This window comes from Chiroxiphia lanceolata, chromosome 3, assembly GCF_009829145.1.
Source record: "Chiroxiphia lanceolata isolate bChiLan1 chromosome 3, bChiLan1.pri, whole genome shotgun sequence".
NCBI lineage: Eukaryota > Metazoa > Chordata > Aves > Passeriformes > Pipridae > Chiroxiphia > Chiroxiphia lanceolata.
Window position 1 is genome coordinate 30108948 of NC_045639.1, and position 19305 is coordinate 30128252.

The following is a 19305-nucleotide window of genomic DNA, read 5'->3' on the forward strand; positions in this document are numbered from 1 at the left end:
TTGCTGGCGGGACCTGTGACCCCACAGGGGACTCATGCTAGAGCAGTTCATGAAGAACCCATGGGAAGGACACACACTGGGAAAGTTCATGAGAACTGCCTCCCATGTGTGGAACCACAGACTGGAGTAGGGGAAGAGTATGAGGAGTCCTTCCCCTAAGGAGAAAGGAGTGGCAGAGACAACGTGTGATGAATGTTCCCCTGTGCTACTTGCAGGAAGAAAGTAGAGAAACTGAGAGTAGAAATAAGCCTGGGAAGAAGGGAGAGATGGGGAGAGGGTGTTTTTAGGATTTGGGTTTAGTTCTCATTATCCTACTCTGATTGATTGGTAATAAATTAAACTAATTTCTCCAAGCTGAGTCTGTTTTGCCCATGATGGTAATTGTTGAGTGATCCCTCCCTGTTCTTGTCTCAATCCATAAGCCTTTCATTGTATTTTCTCTCCCCTATGCAGCTGAGGAGAGTGACAGATTAGCTTTGGTGGGCACCTGGCCTGTAGTGAGGGTTTTCCCACCCCATACATAATTGATTAAGGAGTGAATAATTTTGAAACAGCTAAATTTCTGTCTTGCATAACAAATAGTCAGAGCAAAGCTCTAAAGCATATCAGTAGAGTCAGATTTTGGCTAGCTTTGTTTGACAGCCGACTCTGTCCTTCGCCACCATGAATAGATCCAGTCTATTTCCCACCTAACTGTGTAATTCAATTGTTTCAGAGGCGTAGTCTTTATACAGCACACATTAAATATAGTCCTGCATAAGATCCACTATGAGATTTTTCCTGTCTCCATACCTGATAACAGGTGTGGCCATTCTGACTCCACACTTGGCATTGACTGCTGCCCACAAGTCAAGGGCAATCCTACCTTTTACAAACATTGAACGCCTTTGGTGTTGTCACCAGGAAGCACGTCAGAAGTGACCGAGCAGTCAGCTGTGCAAAAAGCTCCCATGACTATATCTCAAACACACAATGGGGTAAGATAACAAGAAGGGCATGGACAAAATCATTTAGCAGAAGGTCCTTATTCAGAATAAGGACAAAAATCACGTGGACTCTAAACTGCTAATATCAGAGAGGTAAAAAACCCCCAACCTAGTCTAAAAACAGTGCTACTAAAAACATCTTTGTAACTGAAAGGCTCTTTAGCACTGAAACTTTCATATTACTGTCTTTTGACAACTTAACTAGCCTTTCAATTTAAAGCACTACATCTTGATTTGGTGAATGGAGATGCTGTTCTTTTAAACAAACCATCAGGTTCTTGCTCAGGCTACGTTCAGGTTATGTATAAAGAGCTAGATGGTAAAAAAATAAGTAAACAAACCCCCAAACAAAAATAAACACAACAGAATGCTATCATTATATGGCAACCTCTTTAATTAAAAAGTATTTATTTTCTGCTAAGACCAGGCTTTCCCTTCTTCCTCATATCACTGCAACCAGCTACTACATTACTTTTCAAAACAGAATTAGTGCTGCCATACACCTAGGAGCTTTCAGGTATGTCTTTTCTCAGAATCATAGAATCTCCTGAGTTGGAAGGACCCACTAGGATCATCAAAGTCCAACTTCTGGTCCCACACAGCAGCATACCCCAAGAATCACGCCATGTGCCTGAGAGTGTTGTCCAAATGCGTCTTGAACTCAGACAGGCTTGCTGCTGTGACCACTTCCCTGGGGAGCCTGTTCCAGAACCCAAGAAAAACCTTTTCCTGATATGTAACTTAAACCTCTCTGGGGTCCTGTCATTGGTTACCAGAGAGAAGAGATCAGTGCCCAGTCTGTTTCTTCCTTGAAGTGCCCCATTGGAAAAGGGTCATTTTGGTCATTTGCTTTGGCCTTCTGAATGAATGGCAACTATACTATCAGACAAACAACTGAGCTGCATTTGCAGGCAAAGCTTACAGTACCATGCACAGTACACTCAGGGTATCACATATGTATACATTTACTCAGGAATTAAAGAAAACGTAGCAGGAATGCTCATCATCAGGCCCTCAAAATTTGAACCTGTTAAATGTATCCAATATCACATTTGCCAGGGAGGTGTGGGTGGGTGGAAGGTAATAGCAAAGAATTTTGTCATTCCTATAAGCTGAATGCAGCCGTTTCCTTCTATGGACATTATATGGCCTTTTAAAAGCACATTTATTTCTAGCTCTGCCTGTCCAGTATGAACCTTCTCCCCAGGATTCCAGAGGGAGAAAGTAGAACTAATCCTGACCAAAGAGCTCTAATGAGAATTACCAGCAGAACTCAGAGAGCAACCTTTGCTTGTCATGACTCTTCTTCAGTTTCTGTGCAACAAGTGAGGAGCCAAAACAACAGAACAGTAAGGGACTGTTTATTGATTTTTTTTTTTATTAGATGCCCCAGGAAGCCACATTTTGGTGTATGGCTGAACTTCAGCCTCCCGAGTCCTTGCAAGTACTGACCAAGCACCAACAGCATACTCACTCTCCTCTTTTTCAGTGTCCCAAGAACTCCTTCAGCACCAATTGCCTGCACTCAGGGCTCAGAGTCCTCACTGTGCCTTCTGAAATGGAACCATTGGAGCTGCACAATACTTGGGTTACCTCCATGGGAGGAGTGCCTGGATACAGGGAGTCCAGTCAGGCATCCTCTCCCAATTCTGCCACATAATTTCAATGAGAGAATGGAGGTATAGGTATATTACAATTAATGTAACTTCTCCTTCATCTTGGGAGACTATCACAAAAGGCAATCAGAGTATAAGAATAGAGTCAAAAAGGGAAAGATTTTCAACCGGTCTATTTTTTAACTAAAGTAGGGCCAATCATTACCATCTCTATTTTATAAATTAACAAAGAACCAATAAGTGACTACACAGGCTTGTTGTAAAACAGAGGAGTATACTGGATGCCTAAAAATCTCCTAGGCACAGGACATCTCCAGCCAGCTCTACTCAGTCTATGCTGACACTGACTAGATACATTTGTTACCTGTAAACTTAAGACTCTTCCTGCTGAAGTTCATTAGGATGGAAGAGAAAAGAAAGAGACTGGTTCTGCTTCTTTGAATACAATCAAAGTCAATTTTAAATATACTTAATATATTTAATTATGGTCATTGGAGCATAAGCACCTCATGCGATGAATTATTAAGGCTGTTTAAATAGATCTGTTGGAGGAGAGGAACAGCAATTATTTTGAGTTAGTGATCAGCAAACAAGTCCTAAGTATTCCTTTGCACCAGTCCTGAGTATCTTCATTCCAGAAGGATTTCTGAGTTATCTTATTTGGTAAACTCCCAGCAGTGGGGCAATACAAGGAGTGCAGGATACAGCAAGCTGTCCTATCTGTGTGTGCATACCTCTTAGCTGCAGGAGCAGCAGAGACAAAAAAACAGGGTATAGATGAAAAAGTGCTCTTGAAACAATTCATGAAAAAATGCAGATGAGAAATTTCTTTGGTAATCAAAAATAGCTCAATATATACAGAAAAATAGAGACACCAACTTCAGAAGAGCTCAGAACCACCATATTCACCTTAAGGTGATAGATCTGAACATAAGTCACACTACTCTCACGCCATCTGCTATGCTTACCTACTACCTACCATTTTCTCTAATATAGGAAACAGATCTTTTGTTTTGGCTCTCCCTCCTCTCCTCCTTTTGTTCTCCTGCCCAAAATTCCACCCTAAACCTCAGACAGTTTGACTGAGACTGGTACTTCCCTGCAAAAAGTCCTGGTTTTGAGATATTCAGTTAAATAAAAAGCTTCCTTGTAAGAGACATCCATGCTCAATCCTAACATTTTAAGACCAGCAGCATCCTGGTAAGGACAGTATAAAGTAGAGTAGCATGCTGAATGGACTATACATTTTTTTCTACTGAGTTTAAGGGCATTTGAGGAATCTTGTAAATGATGCCATCGAGCACTGCCCAGAGAGAGAAGCTGCATGGGAACATATGGAGGTCACAGCAAACCTTACTCAGCTCTCGCTTCCCTCCATGCCCGCCCTCAGCTGCAGCTTAGCGTGGGATCCTGACAGCAGGAGGTTCCCACTACAGGCCTTTGGCTTCATCTCTCCGTCAGCCCCCGGTCTCTCAGTTCTTCTCAGGAACTCTCCACACACTCTGAGGAAGAAAGATCCCAGGCATTTGTTTGGGGCTCTGGGAGCCACTTGCCTCATTCCTTCTGAGGAAACAGCTGGAAAGTTGCCCTCAAAAACTCATTCGTAAGCTGCATCCTCTCCAAAAGTTTTATCAGCTGGCTCATTTCAAGCAGGTTTTTACAGAGCAATGGGAGAGCTGGCCTAGATGATAGAAATGGATCAATGCTTTTGCCTATCTCAGGCATCAGATCCTCCGACCCAAGTCATCCTTCACAAAGTCCCCAGTTAAAACTTTTTACAGATGCAGAAATATACAGGCCACTTTTTCTTTCTTCCCATCTCACCCTCCTGGCCTCAGAGTTTACAAAAAGTTACACATACTCTCTGTCTAGGAAAATGCAGTCACCTTTCCCTGCTTCTGTCTGAGAAATGACTGGAAAGACTAAAAAGCTCTCAAGTCTGAAGGTTTTACCAAACCAAGGCACAATGACACTGATAATAAAGAACATGATGAAGAGAAGCACAGTTTTAAATATCTTCCCTTTTAGGGAAAAACAGAAGGAGAGAAAGTCAAGAATTCTCTTAGATCACAGGAGGATTATAAGAAAGGGGAAGAACTATTACAGTTAGAGACCAGTGTTGGCACAAAACCAAATAGGCACGAACTGGCTACGAACAAATTCAGTTTGGAAATTAGAAGCAGATTTCTAAACATCAGAGGAGTGAGGTTCTTGAATGGCTTCCCAATAGGAAGCAATAGGAGCAAAAGCTGTTTAATTTTGAGACAGAGATTGATAAATTTACTAAGGGAATCCTGCAACATAATTTCCTGCAATTACAGAAATGCTGTACTCTGTGATTTGGGAGGGCTCTTTCAGTCTTGCATACCTCATCCTATGCTTAGCCAAGACAGGATAGATAAATGAAGCAAAACCAGACGAGGTACAATAGAACTGGAATGTTAGAGAGGCAGATAGAATAAGGGTGAGTCTGTTTTCTTTAGTAAGTAAATTTATGGAAGCTTTTTTGAGTGGCATTTATTTATCTGTAGGTACTTATGTACTTTCAGGTAAAAATTTGGATCATAAGGGAAGACTGAAACAGGAATAAACTTCTGTGATATTCATGACCACCTGCAAAGACCAGTATGAAGGTGAACTCTCTCACCTATCATGCAATCATTTGACCACATCGTGAGAAATTATCTTCACATACCTGCATTCAGGGATTAAAGTTGTCAAAGGAACTGTAAAAAGAGGTAGATAAGTGAGAAAATTAACAAAGAAAATCATCCAGAAAAAATCCAAGCAAAACAAAGAAGTTTTTTAGCTGTCAAATGTGTGATGGGTATAGAAATAATCACCTATCTTTTTCAGACTTGATTGAAATTTGTCTGGAAAGAAGTCTCAGAAAGCTTTAAAAAGAGTCAGCAGGGAGAAATCTTTTCACATTCTATTTCTATATTGAAAAGACCACGATAATACCACCCTATTCTACACACAGGAAAAAAGCTAAACCTATGAAGCTGAAAAAGCATAAAAAATATAGCACTGTAACATAAGAAGTCGTCTGTGAACTCTCCTGTAGCACATCAAACATGAGGTATTCATTCATTCCCACAAGTGGAGTCAGTGTTGATCTATAAGCTGCAGCTCCATATTACACATTTCAGTTTCATGATAAGCTGCAGTTCTGTATTACACATTTCAGCTTCATGCATTTAAGCCAGACAAACATTCCCAGGGGATTGAAAGAACCCGCTACAGTGAGTTGTGGTTCTATTTCGGATCAGATCACAGCATAACAAATCACAGTTTCAGACACTAGGATAAGGGGCTCAATAAAGCAAGTAGCATGATAACTTCATGTATATCCCTTCTACACACACAGCCATGTGTAGAATCAAATCCAGCTCAGGTCCTTCACACTGTGCAACTACAAAGCAACAATCCCTCTCATACCTACAAGTATCCATTATTCATCAAAATACATATTCATAAATACACATCATTTACTACATATTGTTGTGCAGCAGTAGCTATCCAACCCTCTCCACACACACCAAGACTGTTTACCATATCTGATCTCTTTCATTTGAGAAAAAAAGAAGAGAACATCAGTGTTTAATGCAGAAAGTTCTTTTAGTGGTGCTGGTTTGTTCATCTGTGCTCCATACAAAATGGTCCTCAGAAGCAGAGTCACTAGATCTATTTGGTAATTCACCAGCTCCCTATGACTGCTATCCCACAAGATATTCTGAGTGCAGAGAATGCTGCACTGGCCCCATGTTGGTCTATCACATTTTTGAATCAAAGATGGTTTGTAAATTAAATAAAACTTCAGAAAGAAAAAGTCACAACTTAATGGTTGGATTGTAAAACCAGACATATAGCAAGTACCCTGTACTAGAACTCCAGTCCTGTTGATCTTTGCTCTGGTTCCCAAAGAAATAATGTTAAAACATGCAAGGGCATTAAAAACCAGTTTCTCTCAATTAAAACATCTTACAGCACCCTGTGCAGATTAATAAGTTCTTCTGAAATATGAAATTACTTTTGCTAATAACCAAGTAAAGATGAGAGACAAGACTTTCAAGAGAGTTCAAATATTTCTGAGGTACAAGATGCTATATTTTCCTCAAGAATTTTGCACATTAGATGCTTGACTATTCATGTAATTTTGTTCTCAGGCTGAGAAACTGAAAATGTAACTCTGAGCTATTTTAATTGACTGTGCCTTGGGACATGAAGTAAGTCAAAGTAGCAAGCATGAGCATAAGTCTCCAAAACCCTCGCAGTCACACTTTCTTGTTCTCCCTATTGTGCTCAAAGTTGAAGCAATGCAATAGTTGCCTTCTTTTCAGCTAATTAAGGTGCCTTGAAAAGATAAATGAAACAGGGAAAAATAACTTGTCTGAAGTATGTTTTCATTTTTCCATTTTAATTTCACCTACAAGTCAGCCACCTTAAACATGACATTGGATAGTTGGCAAAATCACAACATGATTGACTAAAACCTAACATCACTAGAACTCATTGTTTTTTCTTGGATATCTTTCTAAGTGAAAAAAAAAATTAAAAGGTTTTTCAATATAAATAAATCCCTGCAGGGCTTCCAATCCAAGCACTGTACAGTATTAGACAATGAAAGAACTGTAGGGAAGTGAACAAGAAACAGAAAGTTGGAACTACCTGGCCAAGTTTCACTCTATAACCTGAGTAGCGTGTCATTAAAAAATAACCAGCACAAAGAGTGAAAAACAGCTTCCAGTACAAATGTATACTTTTACAATCAAGTTCTCCATAGACAGAAATAAAAGATTCTTTTTTTCTAGAGAATATGACTAAAAGACAGTTGTTGTTTAAGTTTCAGGGAAAGGGCAAGAAAACATATACAAACATAAGAATACAAAGTTTGCATACTGTTTAAAAACATTACCTCTTTTTAAAATACATTATCCTGCCAAAAGGTTTAGTCTGTACTACAGTTAATACACATCCTTGCAGGTACTACAGGACCTCTGTTCCACTTTCACACATAGTCCCTCTGTCCCACCTTCCAGCCTGAAAGAAAGCATCTGCAGTTCATAGTCTTAGATTTCTAGCCCACATGCAACTTTCCAAAAGGCCTCTGAATCAGGAAAAGAATGTAGAGCCTAAAAGCACAAGACTTGTGTAATGCAAGTGGAATACTGAAACAATCCTTTCTAGTGATTGAATGGTTCACAGAGCTGGTAATGGAATACAGTATGTCCTTCCACCAGGTCACTAGGCTTAATCCATTCTGGATAATGAACAAAAAACATTCCCATTTGACTGCTGTTCATGTGAAATGAATTGATCAAGGCCATTCTGATAAGCGAGGAAGTTTGCCACAACACTATTTCTCCCTTGAAGATCACAAGGACTTCTGCAGGCATAACCTAAACAGATTCAAGAAGCAGCCATCCCAAATCTAACTAGTAAGCCCCTTGTTGGCAATCTGATGATGCTGGCCAAAAAAATGAAGTTGAACAGAAAGATGCTAAACTTTGGGTTTGATCCTCTGACGACCAAAACACATAGCTAGAGAGCAGCACTGGGGGAGCAGCACTGGGGGAGCCGACTCAGCCATGGTCCAAGGCAACACTTGTTCTGTGACTGAACAAAGGGACTGTAGTGGTCCAGGTCTGTCAGTTTAACAGCTTTCACCCAAACTAAGTTAATTTTACCTTCTTAAAAAGAAACCAAAAGAAACCTAACTCATCAGTGAAGCTGTTCAAGAATTTTTGAAGACAATAATCCTTCAGTTTACTGCAATCTGCACTTAATAAATAGATGTGGGTGCCAAGACGTAGTTCAGCCCCACCTGCCAGTGCACCTTTCTATTCCAGCAAACCCAGCTTCCTGCCTTTTAGCACACACAAATTTGGCACATTTAATCAAGTAATTGTTCATTTTTATAAAGTATTAAATTCCCAGAAAAAATATTTTGCTTGCCTACCAGAAGACAAAAATTGAGCCTTTTGCATGTTTTCTTTAAAAAAAAACCCACAACAAACAACCAAACAAAAAATCCACAACCAAAACAGAAAAAAGCAACCGACCAACAAAAAAGTTGCCATTGTGATGCAAATACTAAAGTTTTGGGTGTCTTTCAGCTATTGTAAGATGCACTAAAACAAGCAAACTCCTTCATCCACCCCTGTATACCTGCATCAAGTCCTGAACCTGAAAGTGCGGAATAATTCCCAGTCTGCTGTCAAAGGCACAAGCTGCCAATATGAGAGTGAAGCACTGGTGTAGGCAAGCACATACACGCTCACATATACACACAGTATTTATAAAACCACTGCTGTAAGGGATTTGCTGTTTATTTTTTTAATTAACTGAAAATGATAACACAAGAGCTTTTCATTTGGCATGAGCATGGGTTTCATCAGCTGCTGGAAAATATTCTTGTGGAGAAATAAAATTACAATGTTTCAAGGATTTAAAAATAAACAGAGCTATATGATCATGCCAGTTAATAAACAGATGTAGGTAAAGTTGCAGGTACATCTCGATACATCTAGAAAGAGGCCTGCAGAGCTAGACCCACACTCAGGGTAATGTATCATATTGGCTAAATAACAAAATGCCCACTGAAAAGAAAAGTGAAGCACAAGTGAAAAGAATTGGGAAAGGCAGTTGCAAAGAGTGTCATTAGTCTACCTGCTGCCCCTGGATATTGCATTGTACACAACATGGCATAAAAAACAGTTCATTATTTGAGTCTCCTTCTGCCCATCCACGTTTCTTACCATGTCATGTTTCTCAAACAGAACAATGTGTGACAGCAGAAAACTAAAAGTGATGAAGAAAAAGACTTCAGAATTGCTTTTACTCTGTGCTCCACTTCAAAAGTCAGCAGTTGCACTGTGAAGCAGTTACACGCCACAACAACAATAATAAACAGCCCTGATTATAAAACTTATTCTTTCCAATGAAGGCACTGAGAAGTGCAGCCCTTACTAAATAACAATACTGACAGCAGCCAGTTTGTTTTTTCTTCTCATACAGAAACTTTACAATCCACCGTCTCCTGAATTTATCTGATTATAAAAAAAGGAAGTGAGAGGGAATCTCAGCAGGGCCTTATTTTGTCCCTAGGGAACTAAAAATTCCTACCTCTTTTCCCCATTTCATGCTACAAAACACATCAACTTGATATATACTTTTGCCAAGTGCTCAGAAGATTATTTTACAGGTTTCAGGGCGTAGCAAAGAGAACAAAAGGGATTTCGCCATTGCTTTGGTTTACTGGCTGGCAAGGTCAATGCAGTATTTAAATGTGATAATTTAATGATATATTAGGTCACTACCATGTTTTTGTTAGTATAACTAAACTGGTAGAGTGCCTAAAAGTTTTTTAAAGACTTCTTGTTCATTAATTTTTATGTTTAAGAAATAATACTCTCAATAATAGATGGAGATTAAGGAGAGATTGATCTTTTTTCAAGGATTAGGATGAATCTGGCTAAGAAGAAAAGAACTTTGGAACTACCTACAAGAAAAGAAACTGCTTAGTCATCAATTGTCTCAGACACAAGATGACTGATGTACATATGTGAAGATGAAAATAAATTAATTCTTTGGAGGATGCTTATCCACATGAGCATTGACAGATCTGACGTAGACCCCCTGGAAGAGTCAGCACTAGCTGCATAGATGTAGCTACTCCACTGAAATTATTCTTTGGGGAACACATTCCTGCATTAACTGCTTTCCATATCCACCTTCAGAGCTAAATTACAGTAAATCTTATTTACTTTCCTTCACCTTCTCTGCAAGTTAACATTTTTTGATCTTGCACAGGACAACACCTTGAGAGGTCTCCACTTGTAGAGATAAAATTGTCCCATGTGTAATGGAAAATGTGGAATTCCAAATGATTGCAAAAGTAGAACCAGGCAAATAAATCAGGCATAAAAATCACATCTGTCACTGTTCAGTGTGAAAAACTATGATATCTGTTATCAAAGCACAAGGCAGGTTACTATGCTATCAGCAGAGTGAGCCTTTGATATGAAACTGAGGTTTTAAGTTGGGATCCTGGTTCTGTTACATAAGGCAAAAAGAAGCTTTACCTACAACACAGAATAAGGCCAGATTCACCTCAGTTATGTCAGCATCACAAGCCTTCATAACTTGTGGTAACCGGCACTAAATGAAGCCAGAAACATTCTTAGAGGAAGGATTTTGCAGTAGGCTTCATCAAGTAGACTATGACAAGATGTTCAAAGATGAATTAGCAACAAGAACCTGAAGCTCTCCAAACAGCGACCAAAACAAATTATATTAGAAACCAAACTGACAGCAATTTGTTAAGTAACCATGATTCTCGCTGTAGGTAGATTCACTTAGCAGAGTTACTGTCAGTGTAAGCAAGTAGTAGACAACTGCTGCAAGGCACAGAATTTATAGCACTGCCAACATTTTAAGTATCTACTGGCAGGAAAAAAGATTAGTGGTCTATAATGAAAAAAGCTATTCAAGGAAGCTCAGTTTCTTTAATTTGGCATAAATATAGGGGGAGGATTCCTTTACATTTTAAATATCACACACACATGTCATATTAAGCTACAGTTTTGGGAACTCTGCAGGAGTTAACTGTATGACCTCAGCATCAGCCACAGACAGACTTACATTGTTGACTCTCAGGTACAAAGTAACTCAAAGCAAAACACTTGGGAGCAAAATAAAACACATACTGAAGTGAATTTCCATACAACACAGTAAAAATCAAATCAGGCATATGAAACACAGTCTCCTCTATTTGTCAAGTGAAGATTTTAATTTGAAATATAAGCAAGTAAGAGAATTAAACTGAAACAACTTCAACTACCATATTAAACATGTAATTTGGACAAATTGTGAGGAGATGCAACTGCTAAGAGCTTCGCTGAACATCAGTGATGGTGGAGGAGACACACCTTGAATGCACAAATTAGCTTCCTACCAAGGCAAGCATCTGCTAGGCTCGGATGTGTCTCAGAATGTCTGATAGCTCTATCACTCTCAATGAACTTGCTCTACTGCACAGGGGTTCAGCAAGTCCTGCACCTCACACAGTGGACAGCTGAGTAGTCCCATCAAGCAGTGTGCTGGAAGGGAATTCAAAGAGATTCCTCACTAAGTTACTGAGACAGCAGTCAGACACTTGACTAATGCTTGCTAGTTCGGAGAGGAACTGAAGAGGGAAATCCTTCCTCTGATCTAGTAAATCATTTCAAAGGGCCATTCATACCTGGATGTCTTATGAACCTTAAGGAGTATAAAGAAGTGGCTATTTTTTTCCTGAAAAACTACTAAGATCACAAGGATGCACTGGCCCATAATAACTGTTTAACTGTCTCTTGCAGGAATTAAAATATGTTCACATATTCCACTGATTCAGCAGAGGTAGTAGAACTCTAAACTTTTCAATGAGGCATAATTGAAAGTCAGAATGACTGCGTTCCATATGGTCATTCAGTTCCTTTAATCTGCTTTGCCCAGCATGCCTCACATTAAGGACTCAAAATCTGCAAATCTTTCCACTCCACTGCAAGTGATTTTTAAGTAACAGGAATACAGTCAGACAGAAACATCTTGTTCAAGGCACAACCAAAGCACCAGGTCACAACGGAAACATCAAGTTCTAACAGAGGTTGCATCAGAGGGAAAATTGGCAACTCTGATCATTCTCTACTCACAAGAGAACTGAACTAGTTAAAATAATACTTTCATTCCTTTAAAAGCCTTTGAATTAAGGAAGCCCAAATTCCTATTCCACAAAAGCAGCAGAATATTATTATACACACCAGGTTATGCGTAAGCAAGTAGACACACACAAAGATAAGGACATTTTATTGTTGTATATTCTAATTCTTTGTTACACGTGGGTAAAATAAGGCACAAGTATCAGTCTCTTGTACCTGTAGTGGTACTGAGATTTCTATGAGCAAAGCTACCTGGACATGACCCTCCCCCTTACCCCAAACTACTTGAAAATATGCAGTTCAGTCATTAGGGTTTACCAGTCTTATTCAGCTTATAGGTCTCTAGCCTCTGCCACACATCTGTACTGGATACAAAGGATATGTTGTCATGTCAGATGTCTAACTCCAGCCTGCAAATTTGATCAACACTGAGTGACAGTTCTTCCTCATCTCCTATATCACTACTGAAGTAACATTGCCATCAAGACATTCCACACTTTCCCTTCCCTTTTTAATCTAGGCTGACCTCAAAAAACACTCCGGAAAAAATAACAGGGTCATAACAAGGCTCTAATACATTTCTCTCTATAATTCAGATAATCTCTTAAAACAATCAAACAAAAAAACTGAACTGTCTCAAAACTTAAGGGAACAAAAACTCAAAACATTGGCTACTATAACTGGATACTGTGTACTGGAGCTTTCTGCACGTGTGAACAATTTCTGGTTTAATTGCTTAAAACATCTTGCCTCTACTCGATTTTTCTCTTGAATTTTTACCAGCTCTCCATTTCAGAGAGGCTGATGCCAGGTGCAGCAACAGCGCCCTCTGTCCACTGCAAGGGGAAATGGCATCTCGTGCCTCTGCCCTCCCAGGGCTGCCGATGGATTTAGCTAAATTTAAACAAATATACACAACATTTGCCCGGCGCTACTTTGGCACGGGGATTCACAGTGATAACACAGTTTTTAAAAGTTTCTTATTTCTGTTGCACAAATATCAGTGCGTTTTAAAACTCTTTAACATGAGACTTGTTTTTACTCTGGAAAAGTAAGAGACAAGTCACTTCAAGATTCTTGAAAGTTTGGGGGTTTTTGTTTTGGTTTGGTTTGGTATTTTTGTGTGCGAGTGTTTCAAATCTCCCTCTTTAATCATCTCCGCGAGAAAAGCCAATTACAACTCGTACTAGCTTTCTGTCCCCCCACATGCAAAAGCACTTGCTGGTTTCTCCTTCCTCACTCCTGCAGCAAAGCGTCAATGTGGAAAGAGGATTTTAAAAAACAGGAGCATAAACACCTATAAATCCTCAAAGTTTTTTTACACTTTTATTTTGCCTCCATGTTTTCCCAGCTGCACTACTTAGAAGATCAAAAAAAAAAAATGGCTTGCAAAGAACACTACAAATTAAGAAAATGAAAAACTGCAGCCCAAGGAGGAGGATGTGACTTTAGTTTGACTTACCAATTTTATCCAGCTGTATATTTTCCTACTTGCTTTTTACAGCGGCTGAGCTCAGTGCTCAGGAACGTCCATCCCGTGTCAGGGAGCCAGGCAGAGCGCTGATCCCCACGCTGGATGCTGCTGGGCTAGTGGAGCTGGGGTGCGTGCTGCTGCTCCTGCTGCGGCGGCAGCGGCTGCTGCTGCTACGTGCGCTCCCTCGGACCCAGACCAGGAACTGCTTCCCATTCCCCAGCCCCGCTCCAGCGCTGCAGGCTGCGGGAGGCAGGGCCGGCCCCTGCTACTGTGCTGTGCTCTCTTAAAGGGGCCAGCCCCGGCCTGGCAGGAGCGCACGGAGCCGGGAGCGACCGGTGCTGTTCGGGCCGGCGCGGCGAGGGGACGGGGGGGCTCACCGCCGCCACCCCCCGATAGCCATCGCCGTGCGAGGCGGCTTCCTACGTGCCTCGGGAGCAAGAACAACACTCTTCTACACAGCTTTCCTTTCAAGGCTTTCACGTGTTGCGGTTTTTTAATTTTTGCTTACTTCACACCCTCCGCAGCGCCGGTGGGGCAGGAGGCGGCGGGGGCTGCCCCGTTCCCCGGGCCGTGGGCGCTGGGACCCCCGTGGGGTGCAGTGCACCCACTCCAACCTCCCGCTCCGTGCCTTACGCTGTGGCACACTGTCCTCAGCCCATGGTATGCAGCGGCACTGGGATCAGGGATATCCCTGGACATTCGGCTCCGTTTGACCTTAAGAGGTTTTATTACCTGTAATGGAGAGGATATGATTTAACTAAATAAAAAGCCCTCATTTCCTAGTTTTTCCTCTGCACCCTTTCTCTAGGTAGCTTTAATCCCGTGTAAACCACTGTTTCTAGCATGTGTTCTGTTTTCTGACTTCCCTTTCAACTATATCTGATATTAATAGCTAGATTAACGTGGGGGAGTTGTCTGCCTCGTGTGTGTTGCTGTCTGCAGTGGAAGAAACCACATTCTCTGTTAAATAGAAGCACTGAAATTCAGAGATAGTAATACCATCTGCAATATCTCTTTTTTTTTTTAACTCATGGAAATATATGGTTTGCTCTCTGTATGTGTGAGTCATTTGTTTTCATTACAATAACTGAACTCTCATGATGACAACACCAATCAACACATATCACAAGGCAAAGTCATATATACGCATGAATATATGTATCTTTAGTGACACATCTAGAGAAAGCAAGTTACAGGGGAAAAATACTGTCTTCAAATTGGCAGGCCAAACCAAAGAAGATGAGGCCAAGTCACCGCTGTCCTGTCCTCTCTGCCTTACCTTACACCAGTGCACAATAAGCACAGAATGGCTACAAACTGCTAGCAAGCCATGGTGTCTTTGTGTTTCTTTGGTGCTATGGAGAAGGGACGTGGGTACAAAGCAATCCAGCCCTTTTAATGACAATTGCCCATCACAAACAGGCTCAGTAGGTATCCGCTAACTACTAGCATGTATACCTTCTGTCCCATAAGCAAAGCAGCCATTTGGCCACATTACTAAATTATAAGGTTCAGCACTATTAGCCTTGTATTAAACCACAGGGACCCATCAGCGTTCCTCTAGCATGAGCTGTATTATGTTCCTGCCTTTTTCAGCATAAAGCCTGGGAAAGTTTTATGTGATTTATACATGCAAACTACATGTGATTACATCTGTCCTCCCCTCCATTCACACATATCTGTTGTCCTATTAATCCTCATTTTCCACTCACATCTCTTCCCACCACTTTTTTCGTCTCATCCTCCAAGTCCTTTCCCATTTATTCCCTGTTTCCCCCTTCCGCCAGGTACTTCTGTAGCTGATTTCTACCTTTTGAGCTCCACCTAACTGTCTTGATCCTCCCCTTCTCCCCTCTATACTCTCAGCTGCTTATTGGAAGAGGAAAGAAGAACTGAAAGGAGAACAGGGAAGGATAAACTGATTCCTTCTCTTCCATCTCTCCCCTTCCTCCAGCCAAGGTTCTGGAGCCAGAGAACTGTGTGCAGCCCTAGAAACTAACTTGCAGCAGCAAGCCAAGGGACAAGGGTTAGGCAGGCTCACATGTCCAATGCTATCTCCCTTGTCACTGGTCACAGTGAACCATTTATTATGATACAATGTAACCAAGGTAAATAGCCCTTGTCCATTAGTTAAAAGTTAACAAAACACCCATCTTGAAGACAAAGCTGGTCATCCATTCGATACCTTAGCTAAGGTTATTGGGATATGTTCAAAACAGGAAGAGTCTGTCTATGAGACAACACTGTAAGGTGCTGCAGTGGATGGGGAATTGAATGGCAAAGACACCAATGATGGAGAGAAACTGGGGCTGGGGGGAGCTAAAGTGATGCTCCATTGTTCTGTACACACAAAACAAGAACATGCAAACCACCAGAAAGTGCCTAGCAGGAAACAGGCTTGTGCCACTAGAAGAATGATCTAATCACCATAAATGTTAAGATAAAAAATGAATATCTGCTGTTCCTTACGTATGTTGCTCCTTACTCTCCTCATAATCCCATGTGAAAGCTGGCCCCCTCTCACTGCAGCATCTGGGTGTTCCATTGACAGAGCATTGTCTCATGGTTACAGCACAAGTCCTGGTTTCTATTACTGGCTGTAGGAGAAATGTGTAGTATATTAAATAAAGGACATAGAATTCAGATTCTGCTGCATGCTTTGATATTTAGTCATCAGTAAATGAAAGTAGCTAAATCACTGGTTCTTTCTGTGACTTTGTTTCCCCAATAAAAAAGGTACATTAAACTCTGGTGTTACATATTTCTACTTACATTAATAATGGCTTGGGATGAAAGCTGACAAAGAAGCCACCATTTCATTATGAAATACCGAACTGGAGATACCTTAGTGAAAACTAAAGTGTTGCAGTTTGCAAAAATGTTTGATTCTGCAGAGTAATCCCCTTGGACAAGAAGGGATATTTAATAGGAGCTATTTTGGTGTCTTAGCTTACAGAGGAGAGAAAAGCCAGAAGTCATGCCAAAGTTGCCAAGAAAGAAAAAGCTGCATTTGTCTTTCTGAACAGTGTATCACATAAGGTCTACTTTCCAAGGCAGCACAAACATACCTACAAAGGCAGCTCCTTCTGAATTTAGCAATAAAACAATTAAAGAAATCACTTCCCTATTTTGACAAGCATTTTTAGGTAGCGAAGACCAAGGTCAAAGCCAAAAAGCTGTATATAAGGGCCCAGAATAGTAAGGAGTGAAGACACAAGGGGAAAGGGACATACAAAACCAAACAGATTATTTGCTGCTCAAAAGCAGATTCCCTTCAGAAGGCAGAAGCAAAAGCTTCTCCGAGATGTTGCTCCACCTCTGGAGATATAAACTCTTTGTTAGATCCCTCGTCAAAACAAAAGGACATGGATATATTAATCTAACAACAAAAGAGCCCATTGTGAGAGGAGACACAGTGCCAGGCTGCCTGCTCCATCTGACAATGAGATTAAACACCATGGCTCTGTGCACTTGGCTGCATGCCTTGCCTGACACCACCACCCAAGTGCAGCCACAGGGTCTGCAGCTCAGTCACCACAGGGTACAGAACCAGCAAGACTTTCATACCCTCTCCACAGAGTTTTTTTCTACATATCCCCTGGTCTCTGAAATGCCACACAATGTTTTCAGCATCTCTTGAGTGTGACATGTAGAGCAGTATTGTTACTATACACTGACATTGGATGTAACTCTGTGTTGGAACCATCACTATCCTTATTTATCAACAAACCACAAGAAATTGTCTCCTGTTTCTGAGGGGCTGAAATGAAGCATATATAGCTAATACAATAGAAATATATGTAGTTAATTTAATTAACTACATTTAGTTAATATAATTTTTTTTAAATTATTATTATCTTTTGGCTCAAACCACACCATCAGATCTAAGGGCTGGATTCCACTCCCACTGACTGACAGATGAATAAGAATGAAACTATGCTCCGATTCGGGGTTAAAGTTTCCGATTAAAGTTTTTCAATCCTAACCAACGTCTTTAATGTGTTGATGCATGGTTTTGAGAGCTTGCTTGGAACTTTAAAAAAGCAGGGATCTGGACAATGCTCATCTGAAATAACACTCATTATTAATTAAACACTAAGACTGTTAATGCCATCAGATTGTTTTGCACTTGATGAATCATAATGCGTGCACATACCTGTGCATGCATGTATGCACTTACACATGAGTATTCATAGAGATATTTGAGTGAAACTGTGACAGAACTTATTGCTGTTAAGGTTAGCTTGAATCTAATATATTGCTGGTGTCTTTCTTTTTCTGCAGCATTCCTGACACTGTGGAAAAATATGTTTTAGTTAGCTGCCTCTACAAACCAAGCACAAACATATATTTTTGGTGAATTTATTTTCTCAATTTAAAAAAAATGTTTAAGGTAAATAAATTGGTTCCTAGAAACTAAACCTTATCAGATCTGCAAGAATTGTGCACTTAATGAAAGTTATGGCATACAGCATGAAGATAATTTCCTGACAATGCCTTAAGTCAATGTACTAGCTATCAAACTACTTCTACCAATTGTTGTTAGATAAAAATATTTGGTTTCCATTTTATAAAATGGCCCACACCACAGAATTTACATCAACTACAACTACATTAAAATCTGTATCCATCATAATAAGATGTAAGATGCTGGTTTGGACCTTCCTGGAGGCAGCACATTTCAATTTTCACCCATTTCCCTATGTTTTCCCTGTTTACAGCTCCTTCTCTTTCACTGGCTTCTCAAGCCCATTATAATACTCACCCCTGTATTGCTTAAGATTTTGTAAGTGGTCTGCACAAGTTGTCTGCTGACAAGAGAACATGCCAGCCTGAAAGAAAAAAATCAGTATTTGCTGCCTCTTCGATAACAGCTATAGAAAGAGGAAGGATATTTACCCTTCAAAAAGGAGACACTTAAAAGCTTTTAGAAAGTGAAAGTCTGCTTTACTCCAACTGAAGGGTAAAATAGGAAAAAAAAAGTGAAATTTTTACAGGAATTGTTTCATTTTTCCTTTTAGTTTTGCCTAGTATTTCTCAAACAGCTTCAAAGTGTATCTCTGTTTTCAGATAACAGCCCAACTCAAACCCAGATATCTGAAGGCATGAACGCAGAGATCTCAGTGACTTCCAGGAAAATCAAAACAATGTCAATACAGGGAAAGGCAAAGGGGAAGAGAAAGGCTACTTCCACTTCTTATTCTGACACAGGGTCTAGACCAGGTCCCTTACTCTGGTTGACATCTGGTTAGCACAAAACCAAAGTGAAGAACTAATGTCAGTTTTTGAACTGCCCTTCTAACTCTGTGGTTTATGAGCTGATGGAGGTATGTTAAAACTGATGCTAAGTTAAAACAGCCTTGGGATTTTGTAAATGATAATTGGTTACTAATGGATCCTGAAACAGCTGCTTAGCAGGCATGGAGCTCCAGCTAAATATCCTCCTCTTTACAGAACTGGGGACAGAGCTATCACACTGCTCCTATTCTAGCTAGGAAACTCACTTCCTTCAAAAATGACTTCAATAT

At 40.4% G+C, this 19305-nt stretch overlaps 1 protein-coding gene across 3 annotated transcripts in view; it reads right to left on the minus strand.

Annotated features, from left to right (window-relative positions):
- The window catches only part of DAAM2 (dishevelled associated activator of morphogenesis 2), a 202283-nt gene that overhangs the window by 163418 nt on the left and 19560 nt on the right, over positions 1-19305 (minus strand). For 2 of the 3 annotated variants that reach the window (XM_032681447.1, XM_032681444.1), the window contains exon 1: positions 13766-13963. The exons of the other annotated variant lie outside the window; for it this stretch is intronic. The gene's annotated coding sequence lies outside the window, so the exon portion shown is untranslated. Of the gene's footprint in view, positions 1-13765; positions 13964-19305 lie in introns of those variants that run through there. 3 annotated transcript variants of the gene reach the window in all.